The 25332-nt window shown below is 52.5% G+C and overlaps 1 long non-coding RNA gene across 1 annotated transcript in view; it reads left to right on the top strand.

The window, feature by feature from the left end:
* Positions 1-11927: 11927 nt before the first annotated feature.
* LOC137760485 (uncharacterized) overlaps positions 11928-25332 on the top strand; it is a 39840-nt gene continuing 26435 nt past the window's right edge. Inside the window, exon 1 of the long non-coding RNA XR_011073362.1 lies at positions 11928-12086. This is a non-coding gene — a long non-coding RNA (uncharacterized lncRNA). The remainder of the gene's footprint in view (positions 12087-25332) is intronic.

The raw sequence follows: 25332 nt of genomic DNA, 5'->3' as shown, positions 1-25332 counted from the left end.
CTGAGCGAGGTGCTAACCCAGACAGGGGACCCGGTTTCATAGCCAAAGGGGAATGAGAATTTTTCATAAGGAGACACAAAGGGACTTGGTATCTGCCCTCTTGGACGCATCTGTAAATGCCCGAAAACAGGGAAAGGACTCTCATCTCTTCTAATAGAGAACAGATTTCCTCTCCTTAACATCCATTGTCATTAAGGCGAAAAAGCTGACTCTTGGAGTTATAAATCTTATCGTCCTTCTGATAACACACTTGTAATAAGTTAGCGTCTTATTCAAAGTGAATTGTAAAACTGCCTCATTTAATATGGCATCTGTGTCATTAAAACTTTTCATCCCCCCACCCCCTTGCGTCTTGCAGGCTTGGCATTCGAGCAAGCGCCTAGGTGCCTAGTGGGCCTCTGGGGTAGGACCAAGGGAGAGAGAGGTGTAAGAGATGGGCTACCCGGATTTAGCCTGTGGATCTTAGTCTGGGGTGAGAGACCCCTGAGGCAGAGAGGGCCTGGCGAGGGGGGTGGGTGCTGTGTCCCCCTTTCCCATCCCCCGGAGCAGCCCCTTCTAAATGACGTTCCTTGAAAGAAACATGCTTGTGATTAGCTAAGCAAACACATCTGCTTTCGGAGTTGGGCCTTCGTTAATTAGCTGAACAAAGGGCCGTTTTGCTTTTTACCTTTTGCTGGGGGAGAGGGTGTTATTTCAGGAGTGTCGCGGGCCCTCCTCTTTTCAATTGCAGCCACGACGTTAATTTTATTGGGATTACTGATGGGAAATGAGGTGGCGCAGGCTTCCGAGAGGAAAAGCTTGATCATTACCCCCTTTGGAACTATATTTTTCCACCCAACCTCCTGCTCGAGAGGAGGGGGTGGGGAGCGAACTACGCAGCAAGTTCGGAGCAATTGGAATCAGGCTCGCCGTCCGCTGATATCGGGTGACAGAGCGTGTGTTGAAGCTGAACTCTATAATTTGCGCCTCTGTTTCTTTATTAGGCCTGGACAACGAACTAATGAGCTTTGGCCCAGCACAGTGTCACTTGTATTTATTTTCTTATGGCAACTTTGAGATAGCGGAAGTGTTCCTTACCAGGAGCCAGAGAGGGCCCGGAGTCCTGACTCAGGCTGTCCCCGGCCGGGGTTGGTGACTGCGTTCCCGGGGAGCGAGGGCGCGGCGAGGACCTGCGAAGAACTGACGGAGCCCGGGGACTGGGCCTTTAGGTGAGGCCCTGGGGCGCTCAGGAAGGGGTTAGGCCCTTTGTAGGCCCAGGCATTCCCGCAGGCCCAGCTCCCTGAGGTTGAGGTCGTCGAGGGGCGCGGGGCTAGCCTAGGGCAGGTCCCCAGGCAGGATGATCGTCGGAGGTGCAAAGGTGGCTTGCTCCCTCCTGGCGCCGGGCGGAGGAGGGATCCACAAGCAGAGCGTGTCGGGCCAAAGAACCCCTGGAGCGAGCGGGACTATCCCACCCCGAGGCCAAAGCGTCTGTCTGCTTTGTGTTGAGGGAGGCCTGGCTCAGCTCTCTGGTTAACTGGTTTGGGGGTGGGGTGGGGGAGAGGATGCTTTAAAGGAGCTCGCGGGGTCCTGAAGTGCGGGGGCTTCCCTTCCCTCTCTCCCTAGTTTGCTCCAAAGAGTCTCAGTTGGAGAGGGCTGAAATAAAGTAAAAGAGGAGTTGGGGGGTGGGGACCGAAAAGGGTCAGCGGAGGCAGCACGAATATCCCTTGTGCTGTGGCAGAGAATACGAGCCCGCCACGCGGAAGGGGGGGTGGGGTGCAGGGAAAGGGGAAGCCCAGGGAACTGCGAGGCGAGCCAGGACTTCTCCTCTCCGCAGCAGTTGGAGACTTCCCGCGGCTCCCGCCTTGCTCCCCGCCAGGCAGCCCTGGCTAATAACGCCCAGGCTCTGTGCCCCCGACCGCCCCATCTCTCCTAGCTCCATCCCTCTGCCTTACTAGCCCCCTCCCCACCTCTTCCTTCCTTCCTGCAAATGGGTGTTATCGTAGGTCTTTATGTTCTGTCTATAACTAGGATGTAATCACGCGCCCCATGCCTCTCTCTAAAAGCATTTAATAAATGTCTATTAAAGCGCTACAAATGTAAGATGAATTTAGTGGCGCGGCTGCCTCCCTGAATCCGAACGGTAATGATGGATTTATCAACGGGGATTCGCCTTCAGCACAGCAAGGGAGGTTTACTCAGCAAATATGTCGTTGAGCACCCACCCAAATACAATCATTTGACCCCCTGCGGGCGTTAGCCACCTCACCCCTTCCGCCACCCGCCTGGTGGGCCAGGGTTGCCCGGGGCCAGCGACGGCCCAAGGACCAGAGGGGCACCGCCCCTCTCCTGGCCTCTCGCCCCCTCCTCTGCCTCCTCTCGGCCTGCGGGTCTCCTCTTCTGGCGAGTGGGGGACCTGGCTTGCAGGTTTGGACGTGGGGAGTGGGTGATAGCAATATTAGAGCACACGACGAAGCGTGGGCTGTCTTGGTGTTGCCGACTCACATCAGTGGGCGCCTTCGCGCTCCTCTTGGTTTTTAAGGGGTAGCAATTGTTCCTGAGAGTGGGCTCTTGAGCACTCAGGCTTTGAGCAAATCTTAGGTCGTGGGATCCTCGCTGGGCCCCCAGCCCATCCCTGGGCAGCATTCTAGGTGAGACGGCTCGAGGACAGAGGCCTCGGCCCCCAGGCCCTCCGAGGGCCCCAAGTGTGTCCAGAGTGGGTGCCTCTAGTGCCCACATTCTCCAGGCTCCCCGGACCCGGCCAAACCAAACCAGAGGCTGCTATTTGCCAAGGTTAGGGTGTAGCCCCCAAGGCAGAGGGCAAAACTTCCAAGTCTCTTCCCCTAAACAGATCTGGCCTCTCTCCCACCTGCCCTGGCAGGGCCCACCGGCCATTTTAAAGTTTCTGTGGCTGTGGATTTTATAGAATTTGGTGCGGACTGTGATTATTAACGCGCACAAACCCCAGTGACCACCACCTCTTTATTTTTGTCTTTTATCTTTCTTTGCGAGGGGGAGGAAAGTGCTGGCCTGTTCCATCAAGCCCAGTTCGCATTTGCTTTGGCCTCTGATTTCTTTCTTCTTTGGAAATTTCATTGAGATGTCTCTGTACTTCGCTTGTCAGTTATCTTTGTTCCTTTTAAATAAAGGGCTTTTAAATGGACTTATTGCTCCCAGCGTGGGTTCCTCTCTCTAAATGTTAGAAAATTGTGCCATCTACCCGCTATGCTGAGTACTGTCACACTCGGAGACCTCGGGGACCTCCGGGCCGGCTTCAATGCAGCGGTGTCAGGGGCCGCGGGCAGCAGGAGGAGGGGGTGGCTCACGTGGATTTTTTACAGATCTCCGCCTGCAGTCGGCCCGCGTGGCCACGGCAGGGCACGGCCAGCAACGCGCGCAGCCGCCGGCGTGATGGCGGCCGCGAACTTGGCGGCTGCGGCTGATCCCGGACCACATCACAGGCGTGGCTGGGACTCTTCCCTTCTCAGAGATGCCCCGGGCCGGGAAGGGGAGCGCCGGGGCTGCTTTTAGACCCGAACAGCCGCTGGGGGTCGGGGATAACGGTGGACAATGGGGGGGGTGAGGCTACCAGGGAGGGGCCGGGGGGGGGACTTGGCCACGCCGCTTTGGAGCGCTCCTACCCGCCTCCAGCCCCGCTGTCTCCCTCGGGGAAGCCGGGCCGAGGCCTGCGGAGAGTCACAGCCGCCAACTGGCTTCCCAGCCTGGGTGAGCGAGAGGAGAGCTCGGGCCAGGCAGTTCGGTTGCAACTTTCAGCTCCGTCTTCTGGAAGGCCACAACTTGCTTTGCTTTAGGGGAGTGTAGTTTAGTTGGACCAAGTTTGAAGAAATCAGAGGTCTGACGTGGGGTCTCCTCACCCCAACCCCTTCTCTGCAAAACATCCTACCTGCAACCGCAGGTTCTGTTTGAATGAGTTAGAATGGATTAACAGTTTAGATTTTATTATGTGGCTACCCCTCTCAGATGCCTTTTTTTTTTTTTTTTTTCAAACCCATTAAAAGTATTAGCTAAGATCTCCAAGTGTCATTTGGGTATTTATGCTTGTGTGTGTGTGTGTGTCGGGGGCGGGGGGGAAATCTCCGATACGGTTTATGACTTTTATTACATGTTTCACACTGTTCGAGAAATGGAGTTTTAAACAACATACAATTAAATCTATATTGCTCTTTGGAGAAGGGCCAAGGAACTCTACAGTCAATTAGTTTAGATCTTTTGATACTTGTTGCTAAAATCAAAGTGTGAAACTACAACCCCAACGTAGAGCTGCTTCCCCATTTTTCCTAAGGTCGTGGAGCTACCACATGAGAAATGGCAGTGGCTTTTTTCCACCCCGGGTTGTTTTTCCTGATAATTCTGCACAGATTAGTCTTTTAAAAAATCATACTATTTTCTATGTTTTTCCCCCGTTTCTCTCTCTTACTGCAATTTCTCATCTCCTGCCTTTATCAGCCCGATTTAGTTTTTAAAAATACATTTACTTTTAATCTGTATTATTTGAAAATGAATTTTCCATTCACCCTCTCTCTCATCCCTCCTCTCCTTGCCTGACAGTAAGAAGAGAAGCCAGGTTGTTTAATAACCACAGTAATACAGTGGTTTCCAGACAAAGGCAAAATTAAATTCTTTATAACCACAACAGGACGAGAATCGGGGATTCATTCTCCATCCCCCCCCACCCCCCACCCCCGCTTTCTCTCATCTCTGTCTCTTTCAATAAGCAGTTTAGGAAATAATCTGCATTGAACAGAAACTGCTTCCTCCTTGAAAATGTCACCGTTCCCACCTCCCTGACTCTCTCTGGGCCAATCCCCTTGACTGCCTAGTGGCAGTCTGCCTGTCCTTGGCCTGAGCAGGGGCTGGCAGGGGGGCGCCTATGGAGACACAGAGCATCACGAGAAAGCGGTGGGGTCCAGCTCGCCTGTACTGGGCCGCTGAGGCAGGGTTGCTAGCAAGTTCCAAAGAGGGGCTTGCTAATTTATTACATAATTCTTACTTCCCCTCAGCATCTTCTCCCTATAGACACCCAGGTTTTCAAAATGAGGGGGAGGGGTCTGAGGTCTCATATCTGTCTCCCCACTTCCTTCTCCATTTTCCAGGCTGGGTTGCCCTTTCACCAGCTTCATCACTGATTTTAATACCCTGTGGCTTTGGGACTGAGCAGGCCAGTCATTGAACTGTCATCTCCACCAGGTTAGAACATCCAGAACCTCTTCTCTTCTCCAAAAGAAAGGTTCTGAACCGAGTGAAGTGATTGGGCGGAATGTCATTAGCCTCTCTCCAGAAGCCTTCCTTTTCCTCCCAGGGGATGAGGACTCCCGGGTGGGAAGGAACTTTGCCTCCACCAGTGCTGTGGCCTTGCAGGGTCTGGTCCTCGAGTTTCCACCCTGTCTTGTGCCCACCCATCCCTATGCTGTGGCCCTAATTGTAAGGAAGGTCTGGGAAACATTTTCTCTGCTAATTTTATATTTCCCCTTTCCCCCTTGCAACATTAAACATAATTTTGCGCTGTCACTGTCACTAAGATTGCGGTTTGTTGATGTCTCTACTTGGAAACACGACCCCTTCGCCTCCAACAGGGAGTCCTCCCTGTGCAGCTTCTGGGAGGCCCCTTCTCCATCCAGGACTTCAGGGTTTCTGGAAAACCCTGAGAAAGACAGAGAGAGAGAGAACTGCAACAAAGGCCAGAAGGGTCCCTACCAGAACCCCACAAGCATTTCAAATCCCCTTTCCCTATGACAGCAGGGGCCAATGTGTTTTTGATGTGCGTTTGGTCGTTGGCTTGTTTGTTTAATAAAATCCCTGTGTGTGTGTGTGTGTGTGTGTGTGTGTGTGTTTTAATGTCTCAGTGTCTGTGATGTGTAACCATAGCCACTCCACTTTAAAAATTTCCCTTCAAATTTCTTTTCTGCTTGTTTGTTTTTGTGACTGTCCTCTTCAACCTCCCTCTGTTCTTTATCCCCCCCCCCCTATATATTTTCTTTGCCTAAGCAATAATCCCCTGGCCCAGTGACCACGTTCCTGGAGATAAAATCCATTTATCCCTTGTGTTGCCTCACCAACGCCCAGTTATCCAGGGCATTTGGTGACAGACTGGAGCAAGAGAGATGAAAATATTTTTTATTTTGCAGGCCCTGATCCTGTCTTTAACGTGCCAGCCTGGAGGGGCTTGGGAGTTAAGCAAATGCGCCCAGGGTCTATGGGTTTGCTTTCTGTGCCTGGTTGTGCTTCTGGTTGCTTCTCATCTGTTTTCCTTTTCTTTGGAAGAGCTGCTAGCTACTCTGCACTCTACACAGCAGTGTTTCGGAGCCTGTGTGCACCAAGGCTGGTGAGTTTCAGGGCGATTATCTCATTTCGCTGGTGCAGAGTGAAGCGGCTTGCAGCCCCTGGGTCAGGCATTCAGCGGAGGGCCCATGTCACAGACCCAACCCGAAGGTTAATTTTCCCTCATTAGCATGTCCATAGTTTGCTTCTAGCCCAGGATCTCAGGTCCTCGCTGTGTCACCTCCCTGCTCCCCTCTCAAAGTCTCTGGTATATTCTCTCTCTCTCCTGGACCCTTCTTCACAACCTTACATTCTGCCAGGTTCCTACTGGGTTCATAGACTCTAATCACTGAAAACCCGTTTCATCAATTTTCAAACAGTTTGTCTATTTTTATTCTAGAGCCACTTTCCTCCATCCACCTCTCTCTCTCTCCTCCATGCACTTCATTTACAAAGTATTCTGCTTTATTTGAATTAGTTCACTTCTCCTCTTTTACTTTCTCTCCCCCCCTCCCCTTATCCTTTCATTCACTGCTAGTAAAAGCAAAAGATACAAAATGGCAAAGTTCAGCTGCATGTGCATGGGGGGAGCCAACCATCCCAGCCACCTAGAGTGAAGCTGGAGGTTTGTAATGACAGAAGAAACAACAAAGAAAAGAGAACTGCATTTGCAGCTTAAGTGGGCGAGTGTGTTTGTGTGTCTATATCTGTGTGTGTTTTAAAGATTTTTTTAAACTGCTTTTGTGCTGACTTGACAGAGGCATTTGCCGAAGCTAGTCACAGTATAGGAACTTTGAGTTAACCTCTTATATCAAATGAATCTTTTCATTTAGAGACCAATAAATCTCAATCTCTAGCTACGTTGTGTAGACCCAGCCTGAGCTCAAGGAGACAAGACTGGGGCTTATAATAAAGACCAGATAAAGTTTGCCAAAGTTATTTTTTCCCCTCCATCCTTTTTTAACTAATCTAAAAAATTCCCCCATCTAACAAATAAAAGTTCGAGGAAGTAGCAGCTTTTCCTCAGTGAACAGAAGGCTGGGGATTTCTTTACCTTTTCACAGCAAGCCTGTTGACTGAAGTGGTTTTCCAAGCTCAGACGCTGAAATGATTTATAGTTTTTCAACGTCATTATTTTGGTGTGCTGTTTAGGTGGGGCTGAGACAATCTAATAATCAATGTAAGGCTGGGGGGAGGGGATTGTCTGTGACCAAGAGGAGAGTTAACACCAGAAACATGAAAGCCAGTCCGGTCTCCAGGGATGGAATTTGGGAAAGAGCCTGCACACGTCTGCTCCTGGGCTATAAAGAAATACATTGTTAACAACAACAAAACAGACAATGCCCTGAGCTCTGCCTTGATTCAGAGCTGAGCTACTTTCAAGATTTTTTAGCAGCACTGTTCATTTTGATGGGGTTTCTGGGCCATTTGAAATTCAACCTTTAGCCAGCCTGCTCATGGGGTATGGTTACAGAATTCATTTTCTGATTTACTACCCCTCCTCCTATATTTTCTTTATTTCCTGATGGCCTCCCATGAGGCTAATTTTTTTTCCTTTCTTTTATATTTTCCAGTTTTGTTCTCCCCACAAACGACTCAGTGTTTTTCCTGTTTCTACTGATCACTCATTTGCTTCCTTTCTTTCCTTCCTCAAGAGACAGAGGAAAATAAAAAGCATGGGAGGGGGATTTCCAAATCGTTCCTCTCTAAGTGTTATTAATTACTGTTACAAGGCAGGCGATTCTTAACTAATAACAAAGTTGTAAATTACCCCTGACTTTCAAATAGTTCTCATTTGTCAGCTCTGATTGATTTGATTAATATTCTGTTCTTTGAAATAATTTTAGCTGCACTTACAATCAGCTCTACTCATGAAGCACTGAGCAGACCATCACCCCTGCACAGGACCCTGTCCCTCTGGTTTTACTTTTCAAGTGAAGTGTTGGTTTTCATCCTGAGGTCCATGATTCTGACTGCAAAGCAGTGCTGGAAAGGCTCACGGGTAGTTACATTGCAGAAATTGAGTGGATGGGGTACCTGCATATGTTCAGTGATTTATATGTAATTTTGAAAACATTGTTGAGGAAATTAATTGTATTGAAAGAGCCAAAAAACTTCATTTCCTAGGTCTCCTAAACATTTTTTTCCCTCCAGATTCAAGGCTGAAGGAATGGGTTTTTAAAGGATTCCTAAACCCGGGACATTCACCCAAGCCGAGACCTATTTCTCCTTATTCTCTTCCATACCATTTCTAAGAAAGAGCTGGTCTACTCCTAGCTCACCTAATCAGAGATGGGAATTACTGATGGGGAAAAAAGGTGTATGTTGGGAGTGGGGGGCAGAAAAGGTCAAAAGGGCTCCCGAGACAGGAGCACCCTGATAACCCCACCTTTTGGGAAGGGGTTTTATATATTCCAAAGGTCTTTTCCCCTTCCACCATCATATCCAGAACGCAATTTTTGAAGCTATCAATACCTGCTGCCTCCAATACCTCTGGAGTTTTAATCTTAATTATATTATTAAGTAAAGTACTGTTCTGTCAAGGAATTGAACATGATTTATGACGTCTGCCTATTAAAGGATCGATTATGAATATCGCTACTATCATCTGTCAATATTCTTAGGCCGCGGGTATTTCTCGCTCCACGGTTGTTATTTGTAATACCGAAATGATAGACTGCAGGATAAGGCTATTTCTTCTTCGCAGGACTAGCCTTCCAGGTGCGGCGGGGAGTCAGCGTGGGGAGACAGGAAACTCCGCGCGGCCCACCACTTCTCTCACCCAGGGAGAGTTTTAAGATTTTTTTTCTTTCTTAATGTGAAGACCAGTGAATTCTCCTTTGGGCGCGTAGTAGAAGAAGGAAAGCCAGAGTCGTTTTTAGGGAAAGAAATAACCTCTGCAGGTCGATATCAGGAGAGAGCATTTCCGAGCTGCCAGGTGATTTGCAATGAGACCAGAAGCAAAAAAACAGCGAAGAGGGAGCCCCTTTATAGGAGGATGGCTGGATGGGGGCTGGCGGGGTGGGCTAGGGCAGATACCCGGGTCGTGCCTATGCCCTTGGACTCGGAGGTGTTCAATTTCTGGGATCAATCAAGGCCCTCTACTACGAGCCACCCCTACCACGACACTTCCACCTGCTCCCGGATGCTCTGCATAGGTGGAGGCGGGTGCGAAACGCGCAGCGGCTGAGCCCGAAGGAGCCTGAGCGCGGAGGCCTTTTGTCTCCAGACAGAGAGCAGCGCCTGCTTTTTTCCACCCTCGCGGGGCACGGCACGGGGTCATCGGCGAGTCTCAGCCCCTGTTTTAGGGGGATGGGAGGGAGAGGCCATGCATGGCGCCAAAGTCCGGTTCCCGGAGAGGCCTCGGAGCGGAGGCTGGAGCACCCCTGCGGGGTGGGGCGTGGAGAGCAGCCCGAGCGCGGCCAGGGGGCGGCACGGCCTGCGCCCCGCTCCTGCCCTGGGGCCCGCACCGGGCCGCGAGGACTGCGGAGGCCCCGGAGCCGGTGCAGTGTCCCCGGCCCCGAGAGGGAGGCGCACCTCGCCTGGAGCAGCGCCGCCGCGCCCTGGGCCTGGGAGGGCGGAGGAGGCGCGGAACACGGGGCCTCGGGCTTGGCTGTGGGCCTGGTCTCGGCGCGCCCAGCGCTCGCCCTGACCCTCGCCTGGCCTTCGCCGTCCTCAAGGCCCAGTCGACTTGCCTCCAGAGTTCCAGCGGGAAGAAATGAGCACATCACTGAAACTGTTGGTCTTCCTTTTCCCCGGCCAGAGATTTGGGGCCCACACCGTGCGTGGCCACGCGGGGCAGGCCGGATGTGGGAAAAGGACCACAGACAGGGAGGAAGGATGCCATGACCCGGCTCCTGGCTGCCCGCAGCGCCCCCTCCTCACCGGGCAGAAAACGCATTGCGGGGCAGAAACCTCTATCCTCAGCCATGGGATCCCACCTACCTGGCTACCTGCCTGCTCCCTCCCGGCTTCCCTGCTCTGAGGCCTACCCTTGGCCACCATGGTGTATCCTCGGCCAAGGGTAGGCCTCCCTGGGGGGATGGACACGATGTCTGGTACATAGTAAGCACTCAATAAATGTTAGCTGTGGTTCTTATTATTATGAGGCACGTCCGGTTTCCTCCGTGAGCATCTCCTCTCTCCTACACGTTGGTCCGGGATCAACCACAGCATAGCTGCGGTCCCCAAGCCCCCAACTCGTGCCTAGGTGTCCACCAGCTGCTTCTGCCCCCTCTAAGCCCCAAAGGCACAGCCCTCCACCCCCAACATACTGGGAGAAAACCCGAGGCCCCTGCCCTTCCTCCCCCAGCGTGTTTGTTCAGGCCTGGACCACCGTGAACGGAAGACACTGAGGCCTGAAGCAAGTGTTAGCAGGTTTCTAATACGCCCTGCCCCGGTCAGCACCAAGGGAAGGGAATTTCTGTTAAATAAGAACTTCCTGGGAAAGGGGGTGGTGGTTTGTTTTTTAAAAGCAAACAAGAAAAAAGAAAAGACCCTTCAGTGTGGGGTTTGGGAGGAGCAGGGGCAGGCCGAGACAAGGGGAGCAATAGTAGCTGGGTCAGAAGCATCGGAATGACACCTTTTTCTTCCAGAAACAAGTTCTTGGGTAAGCCTTTAATCGGCCTAGGCCGAGGGGAATAAGTTGTCAGAGACAGGCCACTAAATATACATACGACGCCTTGAGGCCGGATTTTATCTTACGACCTCAAATAAATATCACCCCGCCTTCCAGATTCTTCTTATTATCAGTAATACTCCTAATATTGTTGTTATTGTTTTGCAAACGACGTTTCGGTCCCGGACAGCCCCTGGAGCCTCAGCAGGAGCCACGCCCAGGACGGCGATCACCTGCAGCGCTGGGGCTGGGACTTTGCCCCCATCATCGTCTCTTCCCTCCTCCCCACTCCCCTTAGGCTGATAGATATTCTTGGATGTGGACCCCTTTTAAAAGGACAAATGTCTTGTCAATACAGACCATCCATCCCCTCTTGCTTTCTAATCGTGTTTCGGAGCGAGGAGGGACCCAGGCGCAGGCCCAGCGGCGCGTGTTACGCGGCCTGCGTTGTACTGTAATCACCAAAACCTTGGCCTAATTTACAGCTAATAGATCTCGAGCGAGGGAGTCGGGAAGAAATCAGTGGCCCAAGGAGCTGATTTAAGCTTTGGAAGGATCAGAAATTAAGGGACTGGAAGGAGGATGTGATTCATATTATTCTCTCCCCCCTCCCCCTCCCACACGGGACCAGGCGTCTCCCGGCTCGGCTTTTGGGGATGCAGCCCTTAGCTCTCCGCGGCCTGTGTCCCTGTCGCTCGCTTCCCTCGGTCGGGACCGCTGTGCGTCTGGGGCGCCCTTCGGTGCGCTCAGACCCCGCGCCCTCCGCCTGGCTTCTCCCAGCCCCCGAGAGGAGGCGCTGGCGCCCGGGTCGGCCTCTGATCCCTCCCAGCCGGCGTCCCGGAGCCCCCATTCACAAAGCCCCGCTTGGAGGAGGCGACACACACAAGCACACAGCGAAGAGGGGAGCTTGATCTTGTCTCATTGGTGTCTCGGGCCTGAAAGGAAAATCGTTTGGGTAAACAGCCAAGCTTCCAGGCTTAACGCCCGGCTCCCGCCCCCGCCCCCGCCCCCCTCCGCCTCCCCCACTCCCCTTCCACCCCACCCGCCACCCACACTCCGCTTCGCAGCCGGGCCCCGAGCGAGCTCCGCGCGGCGGGCCGGGAGCCCAGGGCTCCCGGGTTCAAAGGGCCCCGGCCCTGAGGGGGATGCCCTTCTCGCTGTGCCCCGGGGGGCAGAAGCGGACTGCAGGGCGGTGGGACCGGCCCGGGCCACGGTAGGAACCGCGAAACCTCCCGCTTCCCTAAATAGAGCTGGTCCCGCGGGAGGGCGCCGGGGAGTTCGGAGCCCGGAGGGACCTTTTCGCCAAGACCGAGCGGAGGCCGATCCCCGGGCCCAGGCTGGGCCTGGGCTGCCCCGGCGCGTACCCTGAGCCCCAGCAGGCGTTCCCAGGCAGGTGTGCAAGTGTGTGCACGACCGCGGGCGGGGGCGGTGACCGTCTGCAGGCCGCGTGGCGCTCCGCACACCCCGGGGTGATTACCGGGTCCCCACCTCCCTCCAAGCGGGGCGGCTCCTGGAAATGCCTTTAATCTGATATTAAGCGTTTTCCGAAGTTAGATTCTTTCCAAAAGGAGAGTTCTTCACTTAACTGACTGTAAACATAATTAATAGTTATTAACATGCAAAAAAAAAAAAAAAGGCAACCTCTGTGGTGTTTAAAAGGATATTGCTCTCTCTCTAGCTCATACTCTCAAGCGTGGAAAGAACCTTGAAATCTGAAAATATTCTGATTAGATTATTAGACTTGATTATACGGTGACCCCCCCCCCTTCTTCTAATGAAATTCCTCTCTCTTCTCCTTTCCTCTCTCTCTCTCTTGTTCTCTCTCTCTCTCTCTCTTTCTCCTTCTCCCAGTCTCAATCTCGCTCTAATCCAGGAGTCATTAGCAACACCCTCTGGCTACATGTTTTGCATCAGTGAAACATTGTGACATAGTTGTAATACAAACTCTGTCGCCTTGCACTGCATCTTGTGGTAGGAAGTGTAATAGCAATAAAAATCATTTTTCATCTCCAGGCATTATTCGGTGGAGAAAACAAACCCCAGAAAATCTTAATGTGAGAAGCGGAGGGGGTGGAGGAGAGAGAAATGAAGGGAGGGAAGAGAAGGAGAGAGGGAGAAAGAGAGAGAGAGAAGAAAAACCTTTCCAATTTAGACTGCTCAAAACTAGAGGCACATCGATTCAAGCATATTATTTTCTCTGCTTTCCTTTTCTCTGGTTTTGTCCCTGGTCCCCATGGCTGTCCCTCAGTGGACCCCTGGAACCTCTCAGGAATTGCCTCTTAGTTCCCAGGATGTCTCAGCAACTCCCTTCTCTCCCAGCATAGCATCCCTTTGGGCGAGAAAGCCCCAGGACTCCCAGGGGCTGGGCCACCCCTTCTCAGCTGTCTGGGGTGAGGAATCCTTATTCAAATCCTGCTAAGAAATTGGGGCCTCTTTCCTGTACGGTATCTCAGGAATGTTTCCTAGCCTGATGGAGAAGGGACAAACCACCCAGCAAGCCAACCTGGCTATTTTCCTGGTGCAGCCCTATAATTTCTGAGCAAGGGCTCTCTGAGAGCCTCCTAATCTTCAGTGAGGAGTACTCCCTCCTTTGCCTGCTGGCCCTTTGGGAACTCACCCTGCCAACTCAGGGAGGGCAGAGTTTCAGAGAAAGGGTCTCTATGTTGGGTTTGCTCAGGCAGGGAAATGCAGGGGCTTACACACCACCACGTGCACACTCTCCCCCCACCCCATAGTTCCCAGTTCAGCCATCATTCCATGTGGGATCCACCGAGTTCCTTTAAACAAAAACAAACTTGCAGTCAAAACTAAATTAGAAAAAGTTTCTGTACCTGCCTGAAAACAAAGAAAACACACAAATCTTATCAACATAAGGTATACAGTCTATTTTTAACAGGAAAAATCTTTTTTGTGTGTGAAAATATTTTACTTATAACCCTATCTCTGGGGCAGTGCACTTTGAAAACAAATTGAACAAATTCACATATGAGTTAAATTTTCTGTATATTTTTAGTCTTGTGGGCTTAAGAGTAGGGCAAAACTCTTAAGTTACCAACTGGATAAAATAGGGTCAAACTTGCACCTTAGAGAGAAATGCTGTGTGATTTGTAACTCTTGCCGTTCCTGTTTTCACTGGCCCACAGGTGTACAAGTTAGGGGCTGCATTTTGTGGTTATTTTGTCAGCAGAGCCAAGGGCTGCAGGGAACAAGTCCCAGTAGGCTGGCGACTGGCATGGCGCAGCCCCTCTGATGTCCGTCTGATCAGAATGAGTGGATTTCGGTGGAACTCGTAATTGGGAAGGGATGACTTCATAAGCACCCGCCTCATGGGAGATTTCTGCATTGGCCACATCTGAGTGGCCCGAAACACACGGCGGCCCGAACCCGTGGCAACCCGTGGCCTCCGAGAGGACATCGCTCATTTATTTTATCTTTCCTATGAAAGCAGCATCACAATTTAGACTTGGAGATATTGTACCTATATATTTGTTCCTCTTTCTCCTGTTATTTGCCCTTTATCCCAGTGCAGACATCACGGGATATGTCGGTCACAGATCACGGGTTTTAATTGGTGGGAAGAAGGCCTGCGCGTTTCGGCTTCTCTTAAGGTTTAGATGAAGGAAAAACTCTGGTGACGGTCAAGTTAGGCAGGAGGCTGGGCGGCATGGCCGCGTAATTCCAGTTTCCGCAGCGAGGTGGCGCTCCAGGGTACGGCAGCGCGCCGGGCTGTCCGGCGCCGAGCGCCGCGGCCGCGTTCCCGCAGTGAGGCGGCGGCCACCGAGCATCGTTCACGCCGGCTTCCTTTCGCCTCGGCGTCAAAAGTCGGGGAGCCCTCAGACCCGCTAGGCCGACCAGTTCTCGGGGTGGGCGAAGGCCCGAGGCCACGACGGGGAAGCTGGCGGCGGCAGGGAACGCGGCGGGACCCAGGCCGGGGCACATTCCGGGCACCTTGGCTCCGGGGAATCTGTGACGTCCGTATTCGCGATGGGACCCGGGCGGGGCCGGTGCGAGGGTGCGGGGCCCGCAAGGCCCGGGGACCGCACGCGGGGTCAGCCTCGGTCCAGTCGTGGAAGGCCGAACCCAAACACACCGAGGGAGTCGCCCAGCTCCTTCTCCCCGGGCTCGGGAGACTTCGCTTCTTTTTTCTTTTTCTCCTTTTTTTTTTTTTTTTTTTTTAAGATAAAATAAAGGAAAGAAAATCTAATGCATTCGTTATTGGTTTGTCCCCAAACTAGGTAGTTTACAGTTTGATAGGTTTTTCTTTTTCCTTTCCTTTCCTTTCCTTCTCGTTCTTTACATTTTTCCCTTTCGTCCCCGCCCTCCCCCCCCCCCGTTTTTCTTTCTTTTCTTTCTTTCTTCAACCTACTTCTGAGAGCTGGTTCCTTGTGGGTGGGTGGGTGAGAGAGAGGAAGAGAGAGAGAGAGAGATTAACACCAGCCCTAGAAGACCCAGCATTGGGCAAATGGCAGCGAAATTGAAGAAGAAACTATTTCCATTTATTGAACTACTTCCACACATGCGATTTCGTTTTCACAATTGCCTTCCGTGGGTATCTCACAAGCTCTAAGTCAAAGACGACCGGGAGGGAATGCCTTTCACCCTGCCACTCTCAACTTGCGGTTGTTGGGCCCATCACGACCAGTTTGGAAACAATGCTAGAAATAATAATACTAATAAATAGTAACGATGAATAGCATTTCCATCCTGCATGAACTTCCTCCTACGTAGCTCTGCGCCCGGATCTCTGGGACCCGGGCGACACGCGCAGCCGTTTAGGCTGGGCCCTCTTTTCAACAGTTCGATCCACTGGAGCGCCCTGCCCCGAGAGCTGCCCCCTTACGCAGAGGCTTTGGGTGCCCGGCCTGGGCCCTGGCCGCCACCGGGAAGCTTTCCTGAGGCTGCACCCGGTCGCTGACTTGTCACCAGCTGCACTTCTTCTTTTAGTCCATACTTTTGGCCACCTCACCTTCCTTGAAGTTTTCTGGTATAAACGCAGGAAATTTCGGCATTAGGAGTCTGCAGAAACTCAGAGGGTCAGGTCACGAGGAATGTTAACGTGACGACCAAGGATTACAAACATGATCTAAAAGTCTCTTCCAATTCATTTCTTCAAGTATTTATTTGAGTTAAGCGATGAAAAGTGACAGTTGTGAAATAGACAGCTTTTAAAAGTAATGAAGTCAGATGAGGCTTTAACCTGTCGATTGCTATAAATCAACTTTGAAAAAGACGAATGAAGAATATTACTTGGGCGCCTAACCGCCAGCATTTGCTGTGCGGGCTGCAGACCCTGAAATCTGCTTGCGATTGCCCTGGGAGCGGCGGCCCCGCAAGGCTCTGAGATTGGAGCTTGGCCCTTGGGTGACTGAGCAGTCCTGGGACTTGTGCTGCCTGAAGGTGACATTTTGGCAGGTGTGGGTCTCCATTTCCGCTTGGACTTGGGCAGATTTGGGCCACGGCAGTGTGTCTTGGGCAGGCGACCCTAGCCCTCAGAACAGCTGGAAATTCAGAGGGGCCGCCACCCACGGTAAATGCCATGATATATGCCTCACCCAGCTGAGGGTGCCAACTTCCTCCAGCCGAGCGGAGAAAGACCGGGGCCTGCCTGACCCCCGACCCCCGGCCTGCCTTAACTAACCCTTCGAAAATGGCGGCAGAGGCAGGGAGGAAGGTGGGGAAGAAGAGCAGGAAACTAAATTTCCCAGGGGCCCAGGGATCCTGGGGGTGGGGTGGGGAGGGGAGGGGAGGGAGGTGCTTCGGGTTCTCAGGGACATCAAATGGCCTTATCTACAAGGGAACCCGGAAAAGAAAGGGACCGGGACAGGCATCCGGAGGTCTTGTGATGGGGAGAACGGTCTTAGTTCTCCACCTGCCCCAGGCAAGAGGTTCAGATATGGCTTCTAAGGAAGGTGAACTGGTGGGGTGTTTTAAAATAAACTTGACACGTTTTCTTGGAGAGCTTAAGTTCCCCACAACTGCAACTTTAGTCAAACCAAGGCTTGAGGGGACAGTCCCCTTCCCAGTGACTTCACCCCCAGGTCCCTATCCCACCCCAAGTCTGAAGGAGCATGCCCGGAGCTTCTTGCCCTCTGGGTCGGCTAGGGTCTCTTTCCTCCAACACTTCTCCCAGGCGAGAAGGGCACAGAGGTTTCCCCCCTTTTCCTTTGCCCCTCTCCGACGTTGTTTCTTGGAGAAGTCGGCATTCGATATCCTCCCGGGAGAGGCGCCGCTCTGCTGGAGCACCAGCAACAGGTCCTATGCACTTTATCCCCTGAGCCCTCCACCCCTTTCCCTCTCCATCCTCACTTCTTGGGTCAACTGAGAAGAGAGGGAGTAACTCTCTTTTCCTCTGTCCTGGGACCACCGAGCGCAACCCAAGGAAAGTGAGGAGACAGCGCCCGAGTTTGGGGGCAAGTGCCAGGCCGGTTGGCTCTTAGAGACGTTCTGTTGCCCCTGCCTTAGCCCTGCTCGAAATTCTGACTCTAGGCTGGAGGCTGTGACTCAGAGGACTCTGAGGATGAGACCCAGGAGAAAGTGATGGGGAGAGAGAGTGAAGAGGACCACACCCTCCCCGGGGACAGTCACTAGCGACGTGGGGGCAAGTTGGGCTGGTGGCTCCACTCGGCCCACCGTGGCCTGCGACGCCACCTCGCGGCCTCGGGGCCTGCTGCCGACCTCGTGCAGCGTCTTCTCCCCCTTCAGGTCGATTTCCCTTCTCTACAGACCGCGACGCGGGGAAGGAGGCGCCCCACCGGGGCGCACAGGGCTCCCGCACTTCCCGCTCCCAGCCCGCCCTCCGGGTCAGACTGGCTGGAACCCGGCGGCTGGGACTCCGCCGTCGGCTGCGCGGCCACCACCCCCCACCCGCCCCGCTGGCGCCAGGGTTCCCAGTGTCCCAGGCTGGGGCATGAGGGGCGCAGGGCGCGTCCGGACCCGCCGGGGTGGAGGGTGGAAAGCGGGGACGGCAACTTCCAGTTTCCGGCCGGGCGGAGGGAAACTCGTCGGAGGGGGCAGGTGGAGACTCCTCCTCCACTCCGCCCCGAGGCAGCCGGACGCGGCGAGCAGCGCGTCTCCGCCCGCCCGAGCGTTTCCATAAATCAGGCTGCTGGCAGGCTGCTAATTAGCTCAGGCCGAAAAGAATAGGAAGAGGGAGAGTCCAGTAGCGCTCGGTGGGGTGGGGTGGGAGCTTAGTAGGTGGGAGATCAGAATTTCCCGGGGACCAACAGGAGAGTCCTTGGGGCACGCCAGCAGCCCCCGCGGAGGCCACGGCAGGTCACTCCCTCCGCCCCGCCCCCCCCAGCCAAGGCCTCCAAGCTGGGCCTCCAGATCACCAGCCCCCAGCACTGAGCGCACCCCGATGTTCGACCCGGCCCGCCCACCCACGCCGATTCCCCCTCTCCCACTCGCTGAGCTAGCCCCGCGTTAATTAACTCTCCCCTCACCCCCTGCAATATCACAGGACTTTCACAACTCATCCCCGAATGTTTCCTCCTTAAGCCTGAAGCCTCCGGCTTGGAACGGCCGCCAGGAAAGAGGGAGCTGGGTCTGGAAGGAGGGTCAGTCACCTCAAGGCTTTTGGAATAACGGGGTTCTCCCAGGGATGGAGGATTGTGTGGGATAGGACGTTGTAAAGCTGTTCCTCCTCCCCCAATGAAAAGGCAAGACGGGTCATTCAAGATTAAAAATAACAGTAAAGTTGGATTATTGATTTCCATGTAAATCCAGAGCAGAGGACGCGGCGAGTGAGAGCAATTACTGTTTATTTTCTCTCTTTTCCTCCCCTACCCTTCTCCCAGTCCGCCTGGCTCCGGTCCCCCCTCTGCCCTCAGTCCTCCCCGCCCTCCGCCGGGAAGGGACTCTGCGATGACATCACCGCGGAGACCCGTGGCCTCCCCGCCCCCGGCCCCGGGACCCCTGAGCGGAGATTGACAGGTGTCGCTCGCAAGGACAATGCCTTCCAGGTGTCACCATCACAGTCTCAGCCCTCTCAACTTTCCCTCTCTGCCCCCTTCACTTCCAACTCTCCTGCCCCTCTATTTCTCCTCAGAGGGAAGCCCTCTCATCCCCCTCCCCTAGCTCCTCGCATCTGGGTAACGGGGCCCGGGTCTGGAGATGCGGGCAGGGGTGGCGGGGTCTCTGCCTGCTGCCTGCCGCGGGGCGGCTGGGAGATGCCAAGGCCATCAGTAAGGGGCCAGGCGGCGATAGCCCGAGTGGGCAAAGAGGGAACGTGCGTGTATTTTAAAGGAACCAGAGCAGTCTCTGGACTTCCCTGCCTTCGCTCTCCATCCTTTCCCCCACCCCGACACACACACACATAATATAACAGACGCGAAGATAATCCTGCCATCTGGCAAATCCCAAATTTGGCGACCAAGCTCCGAAAGCCACGGCGAAGTGTCATCCCGGGAGTAGGTGCCTAGTCCTGCCCGGCTCTCCGGAGCTGGGACGAGGGCGCTGAGGTCTGCGCCTGCACCTGCCCGTACCTCGGCTGGATCCCCTATCCCTGCCCTGACCCCACAGATTTTGTGAAGTTTTCCTTCCACAGTGGACAGAGGCTCTGGGGGTCGGGAATGGGGACGCAGGAATTTGGGGGTCCCCGCCCCAGTTCCCACCAATACTGCTTCAATGAGCTAAAACCCAAATTCGGCTTCATTATGTAACACCAATTGTAATTTATAACTGGGCGGCCAGTCGGCGGCGATTTAGATCATTTGGTGATAAGGATCACACTTATTAGATTTCTTCAAAGTCGATGGAGGTTTTCTATCTTTTTTTTTTTTTTTTTTTTTTTTTAAAGGAGGGCATTTGTGCTAAATTGCCCAGTGCTGGTGTGATAACTGTCAAAAGTTTGACATCAAAAGAGCTAATATTATTCAGTTACTAGAGAAGCTGTCAGTCTAAATAAGAATATCTTAATTACTGCATGACAAAGGTAGGAAAGGGTCGGATCTGAAAAGAGGAGAGGCATTCAGCCACTCCTTTTGATGCACTATCTATATTAGACCGATGCGCCCGCTTTTAATCAGGCCTAGTCCGATTTCCTCTCCTCTCCCCGTCGGTCCTCTGAACTTTATAACTATATGTAAACACGTTGTCAGTGGGGACATAATCTCAGGTTCTTATTAGAAGAAATTTCCATCCTTTCCCGTTCTAGATTAGCAGTGGAGTCCCTCCATCAATGAAGGGACTAAGGTTTCGTGGACAATAATGTGGCAATTGTTGATGGTTTGTGACCCATAAAATGTGGAGGTGACTGTTCTGGCTTTGGTATGTAATTATGCAAAACACTTTCCATAAAGACTTGCCATTCGATCTAATGGCAGTCCCTGCGGTCTATTTCAAAAAGGGAGGGTCTATGTACAGAGAGAGAAAAGTAACATTTGTTTTAACACAGGTTTTATGGGGGGGATGGATAAAAACAAACACATCGCAACGCCGCCCAAAGTATTTTTTCGAGTCAAATTAAAATAATTACGAGGGGGTTTAATAAGTTAATCATAGCAACACGGCCCATCCAAACACAGAGGGAGGGTCGTTCAGGCTTCAGCCCACCACCTCCCCGACCTGGGACTGGGCTTGTGGGTGGCGATTCACCTCCCGCTCATGCAGGGTGGTGTGCGTCTCTGTCCCAGCTCAGTCCACCTGGGCGACTGGCTGGGATCTAAAGCTCAGTCTGGCGCTGAGACTGGGGGAGGGGTGGGCAAAGTCCCCACCCCCAAATCTTTTCCGCGGAATTATTTGACAGAGGGCATTTTAATAAAGCAGTCCTCTCCCAAGAAGCCCTCCCCCACATTCCCTTTGCCTCTAGTGCCCTCAAGTCCCCAGGATTTAGGGGCCCACGGAAAGGCTGGTGGGAGGGGATGCCGGGTCAGGCAGGGGTGCCCGGCTGATTTGAGTAAGATGTCTAAACGCGGTGTCCAAGCTCAGAGACGTCAGCTCGGGGGCCGACTTCCAGCAGCTAAAGCGGCACCTTTCCAAGCCACCTGAGGGTTTTTTTTTTTTTTTTTTTTAAATAATAGAAGGAATTAAAAAGGGCTTGAAGGAGGAGAGGTGGAATGAGATGGGAGGGTAGTCACCGGTCCCGACCCAGCCCTGGCCGCCGGCTAAAAAGCAAGCGTTTCTCTGTAACTCCACGGGCCCCCACCCTGCCTGGAGAGGAACCCCCGCGCTCGGATCGGCTCTGCGTCCAGCTCGGCGGCCTTGCTGCCCGCCGCGCAGTGACGTTGCAGTGTGAACCCTGCAGAGGCAGGCAACAGGGGATTTTTTCAAGGGGGAAATGATGATTAAAAGAGAGAATCATCTAAATATCAAAGTGACATATGGGGAGACCTGGAAAAAATATTTAAGCTATTGAAAAGCAAATAAAGAAGCAGGCACTTAGGCTGGGAAATTAAATATTATGTTTAAGATGGTGCTTTTGTGCGGGCTTGAAGATTTCCGATTCATGTACACATAATAAACACTCAGGTTTGTCATCTGGAGGTGCAAATCTGAAAGATATTCCAACAAATGAAGTGCTGGCAGAGAGAGGAATAAAGAGATCGGCGCCTGTCAGGGGTCAGGCAGCCTGAGATTGCTTCTAGAGATCTTTTGAAAATTTCACACGATTGAAGGCTTAGGGGCTTCACTGTGCTTGCATTTCAAACTCAGATCAGTGGGATCACAATCAAAAATAGAGGTCTGGAAAATTTTGATGCAAAGATGGCCACGGGCTGCAGCGTTTCGCTCACTAGCTCACTCTCTCTCTCCTTTTTTTTTTTTTTTTCTTTCCAAGACAGACACCCTGACATGGCTGTGATCCTTTGGATGACAGAGTTGTCAGAAAAGAAAGAGAAAATTGCGTCTTGTCTCGTAACTTCCCTTCAGTCAAAGGAATTTAGGATCTTATTTCCAATAAAAGAGAAAAATGATTATTTTCTGGCAAGCGTAGGACTCTAGCTCAGCAGAGTTTTGGATTTCATGATTAGTGATTTACTCCTAGACGTTTAGGTCTGGGGTCTCCTCTTCATTTATCCAGAGTATTAAGATGATTTCTCATTCAGCTTGTGTTCCTACGTTACATTAAAATTTCTTACCACTGTCAATCTTAGGCAAGTTCAGGTGGATAAACAAAAGTATATACTTACACATACATATGTATATGCACACACAACTTTAATCGTTAAACCTGGAGAATGGCCTGGCTACTTCATATTTTGTGGGATTTCGTGCTCACTCATATTTCGTCCACCCCTCAGGATGTCAGCACTTTCTGGTTCAAACAGGACACAGGAAAATCAATTGTCTCTGTAATTGATCCATGGCGGGCAGGGGGAGAAAAATAAAAGAACTGGGGAGGGTGGGTTCTATGAGAACAGTTCTAAGGAACTCTGAAATGGGACCAGGCTGAGTAGATGCAAAGAAGCTGGTTTGACAGGGCTGTAGAAGACTTTGCGAACAAGCATAAATAATGCCAATTATGCTAAAATTGGAGTCATCTAAAATCAATTTCTATTAGTTTGGCAGACTTTAGGAAGAGAAGAAAAAAACAAGGACTAATTAATCATCAACTTGCCAATTTTAATTTTTACCTAGCTATGTTAGACAAACGACAATGTACTTTTGGGAAATAATCTAAATTATAGTTGGGTTTCATTAAGTCTGAGACCAGGATGAGCAGAAATTAGATTCCTGAGAACTTCTCTGAAGTGCTTGTATTAAGAGCAGTGATCCCACAGTGGAGGAAGAGACCGGAATAAAGAATGTCTCCTCATCCCTGAATTATGGAGTCAAACCACTTAAGAATGTGTGTTCTTTAACAGGTGGGCAGACAGGGAAAACTGTAAGAGTTGCTCTAACTGGTTTTACAAGTTCAAATCCTTGATTCCTCTAGTTTCTGTCAATTGGAGCAGCCGCTGCCAGCGCCTTGGAGTTGGGGAGCGGCGGCAGGACCCGGGTGGCCGCTGGGCCGGTGGGACAGGCCTCAGCTGCGGAAGCTTTCTCTCCTATGCCAGGCCGAGGGGGAGAACTTGGCTTCTGGTGCCCTGGATTTAGTGATTACAGAAGGAAGGTGGGGAAAAGTAGACTGCCCCTCAAATCTCACATTTAGAGCCTTCGCAGACACTCAAGTTGCCAGGGCAGAACGTCCCGCCCTGGAGGTTTAAGGAGGGAGCGGCCGCATGTCTACAGGGCGGCCGCTACCCTCAGATCAGCTTCTCCAATATATATATTTTCCAGACCCACAGTAAAGGAATAGACAGCAGGTCCTAAGTATAACTTTTAAAAACTTGAGCAGAGATGCAAACGAAGGGGAGCCTTCTCTTTGCAAGAGGGCCACCCACTGGGCTCTCAATCTCGCTCTTTCTCTGTCTTCTACGAGGGACCAAGGCCCCCAGCTGGGCCTTAAAAGCGGGGTTTTGCGCAGTGAATACAGTGGGGCCTGTCCTGGCTTCCAGGAAAATCGCTTAGAGTGAAAAAGGGCCGGCGGGATAACGGGCAGAAAGCAGGGGAGGCAGGAGGGGATCCTTGGCCGAATGGAAACTGTGCCGCCTCCGAGCCGGAGCCGCGCGCAGGCCCCAGCGGGGAGGAGGCACAGCGGAGTGAGGGTTCGGCGGAGACCAACGGCACCGTGCGCGCGCCGAGTGCCCGCGATAACCCCTGCACCAGACTGGAGAGGGTTCGAGGCTCCTCCGGTGGGACGTGGGAGTTGTTGGGGTAACCTTCCCTGCAGAATGCAGAGCTGGCAGGAGGCTCCATAAAAAAACACCATGAAGATGCGGTCTCGAGGGCCTCCTGCTTTGCCCACAACAGAGGGGTTTTCTCGGGACTGAAGGGGAGGTGAAACTCATGCAACTCGGATCCCGCCTGGGACCCGCGAGGAATGCCCCTTCTGCAACCTATTAACCAGGAACTCCAGCGGGGGGGAAGAGGGCGACAACTCCAAGTGACAGGCTGCGGGTGACCTCCCGGTCCTCATGTTCTACCATCTCCAGTCCTGGGAGCTGAGGACACGAGTAACCTTCCTCTCGCCATCTTATTCTCGCCTTGGAAAAAAAAAAAAAAGTGAGGGCACAGGGGAGAATGGCAAAGTGGAGGTCAGAGGCTTCAGGGAGCTTGAAAGGAACCCGCGCCTCTAGGTTTTAAAGCAAACTAAGCCAAAAACAGCCCAAGCGCCTCTGGCAGCCCATGGGCCAGAGCTCGGTATGTCTAGGGCTGGGCTGGGCCCCGCGCGCCTCTGCCTGTCCGGCCTCGAGTCAGGAGACCCTGAGTGCACCCCTCTTCGCAGCTGCTGGATCCCTCCGGACAGGGTGGCTGTGGGGGGCGCTGCCCAGGGCAGGGAAGGCGCGGGGCTCAGGTGGAGAGCTCCGCGGCGCTGGAGGCTGGGCGCCCACGGCCGGGGCCCCATTCCAACCCCTAAGCCGCGCGCTCTGCCCTCTCCAGGGGTGAGACATGCAAACATTCCCGGGCCTAGCCGAGTGCTGGAGAGGGGAAAAGTGGAGCGACCAGAGACATGTTCCGGCTGTGTTACCACTGGCGCAGAAAACTGAGCGTTTCCAACGTTGGAAACCTCCCGTGGCTGCTGGGAGAGGCCGGCCTCTCGGGGCGGCGAGAAAGCACTCGAATTCCCTCATTGCCATCTTGGCCTTTTCTAAAATGATGTTTTTTTAAAAAATTATGAAACTAAAAACTCCAGGCGAGGCAACTCCTTTCTTCCCGTTTTGATACGACATCCACTAAATAAAATCCGCTTTTAAGCCGTTTATACTCTAACTTCAAAGGAACACATGTTAATTTTACCTTTATTTAAATGATTGCCAGGCTGACTTGTGAGGGGTTCTCCCCCTCCTCCAGCCCTCCCTCTAGATTTTAACATATGGAGTATTGTAATGATTCAGCACCACTCTGGAAAGCAGGCAGCTTTTTTGTTGATATCATTAATTAATATCACTTTTGTTGATATTGTTAATTTCATGGAACGGCTCTTTAAAGTTTAGCCTGAAATGCACGTGCCAGGACACAAATGGCGAGTGTGTCGGTTATCTCCAATGACCTCTAAGTGGCGACACACTAGGTACAGACCCGACGTCTCCTTGGGTCTCCATGGTCTGCTCCTGCAGACCATGCCATGTGGGATTTCGTGGGCACGATCTCCTGGTGCCCATGGTTCCTTGATCTAAGCCCAGGCATGAATATTTTTACGCCAAGCACGCCCAGGTGACCACACTCCCAGGTGGTTTGCCACTTGGGACTAAACCTCTGCTCCTTGAAGGCAAGGTCTGTAGACGTGGAGGGAAACGCGGGGGACTTCAGGCGATCTTTTTGACACCACGTCCAGTTTTTAGGATCTCGTGCCAATTTCTCAGTGTGTTTCTGTCCAGATAGACTAAGCTCTTTGGAGTTAATTAACCTGTGGTCCAGCTACGATTAATATAGAGCGAAGAAAAGACGGAAAGAGGGGGAATTAGAAAGAGGAGAGGGAA

Source organism: Eschrichtius robustus, chromosome 1, assembly GCF_028021215.1.
Source record: "Eschrichtius robustus isolate mEscRob2 chromosome 1, mEscRob2.pri, whole genome shotgun sequence".
Taxonomy (NCBI): Eukaryota; Metazoa; Chordata; class Mammalia; order Artiodactyla; family Eschrichtiidae; genus Eschrichtius; species Eschrichtius robustus.
The sequence above is the reverse complement of the archived record's forward strand: the minus strand, read 5'-3'. Positions and strand labels throughout refer to the sequence as shown.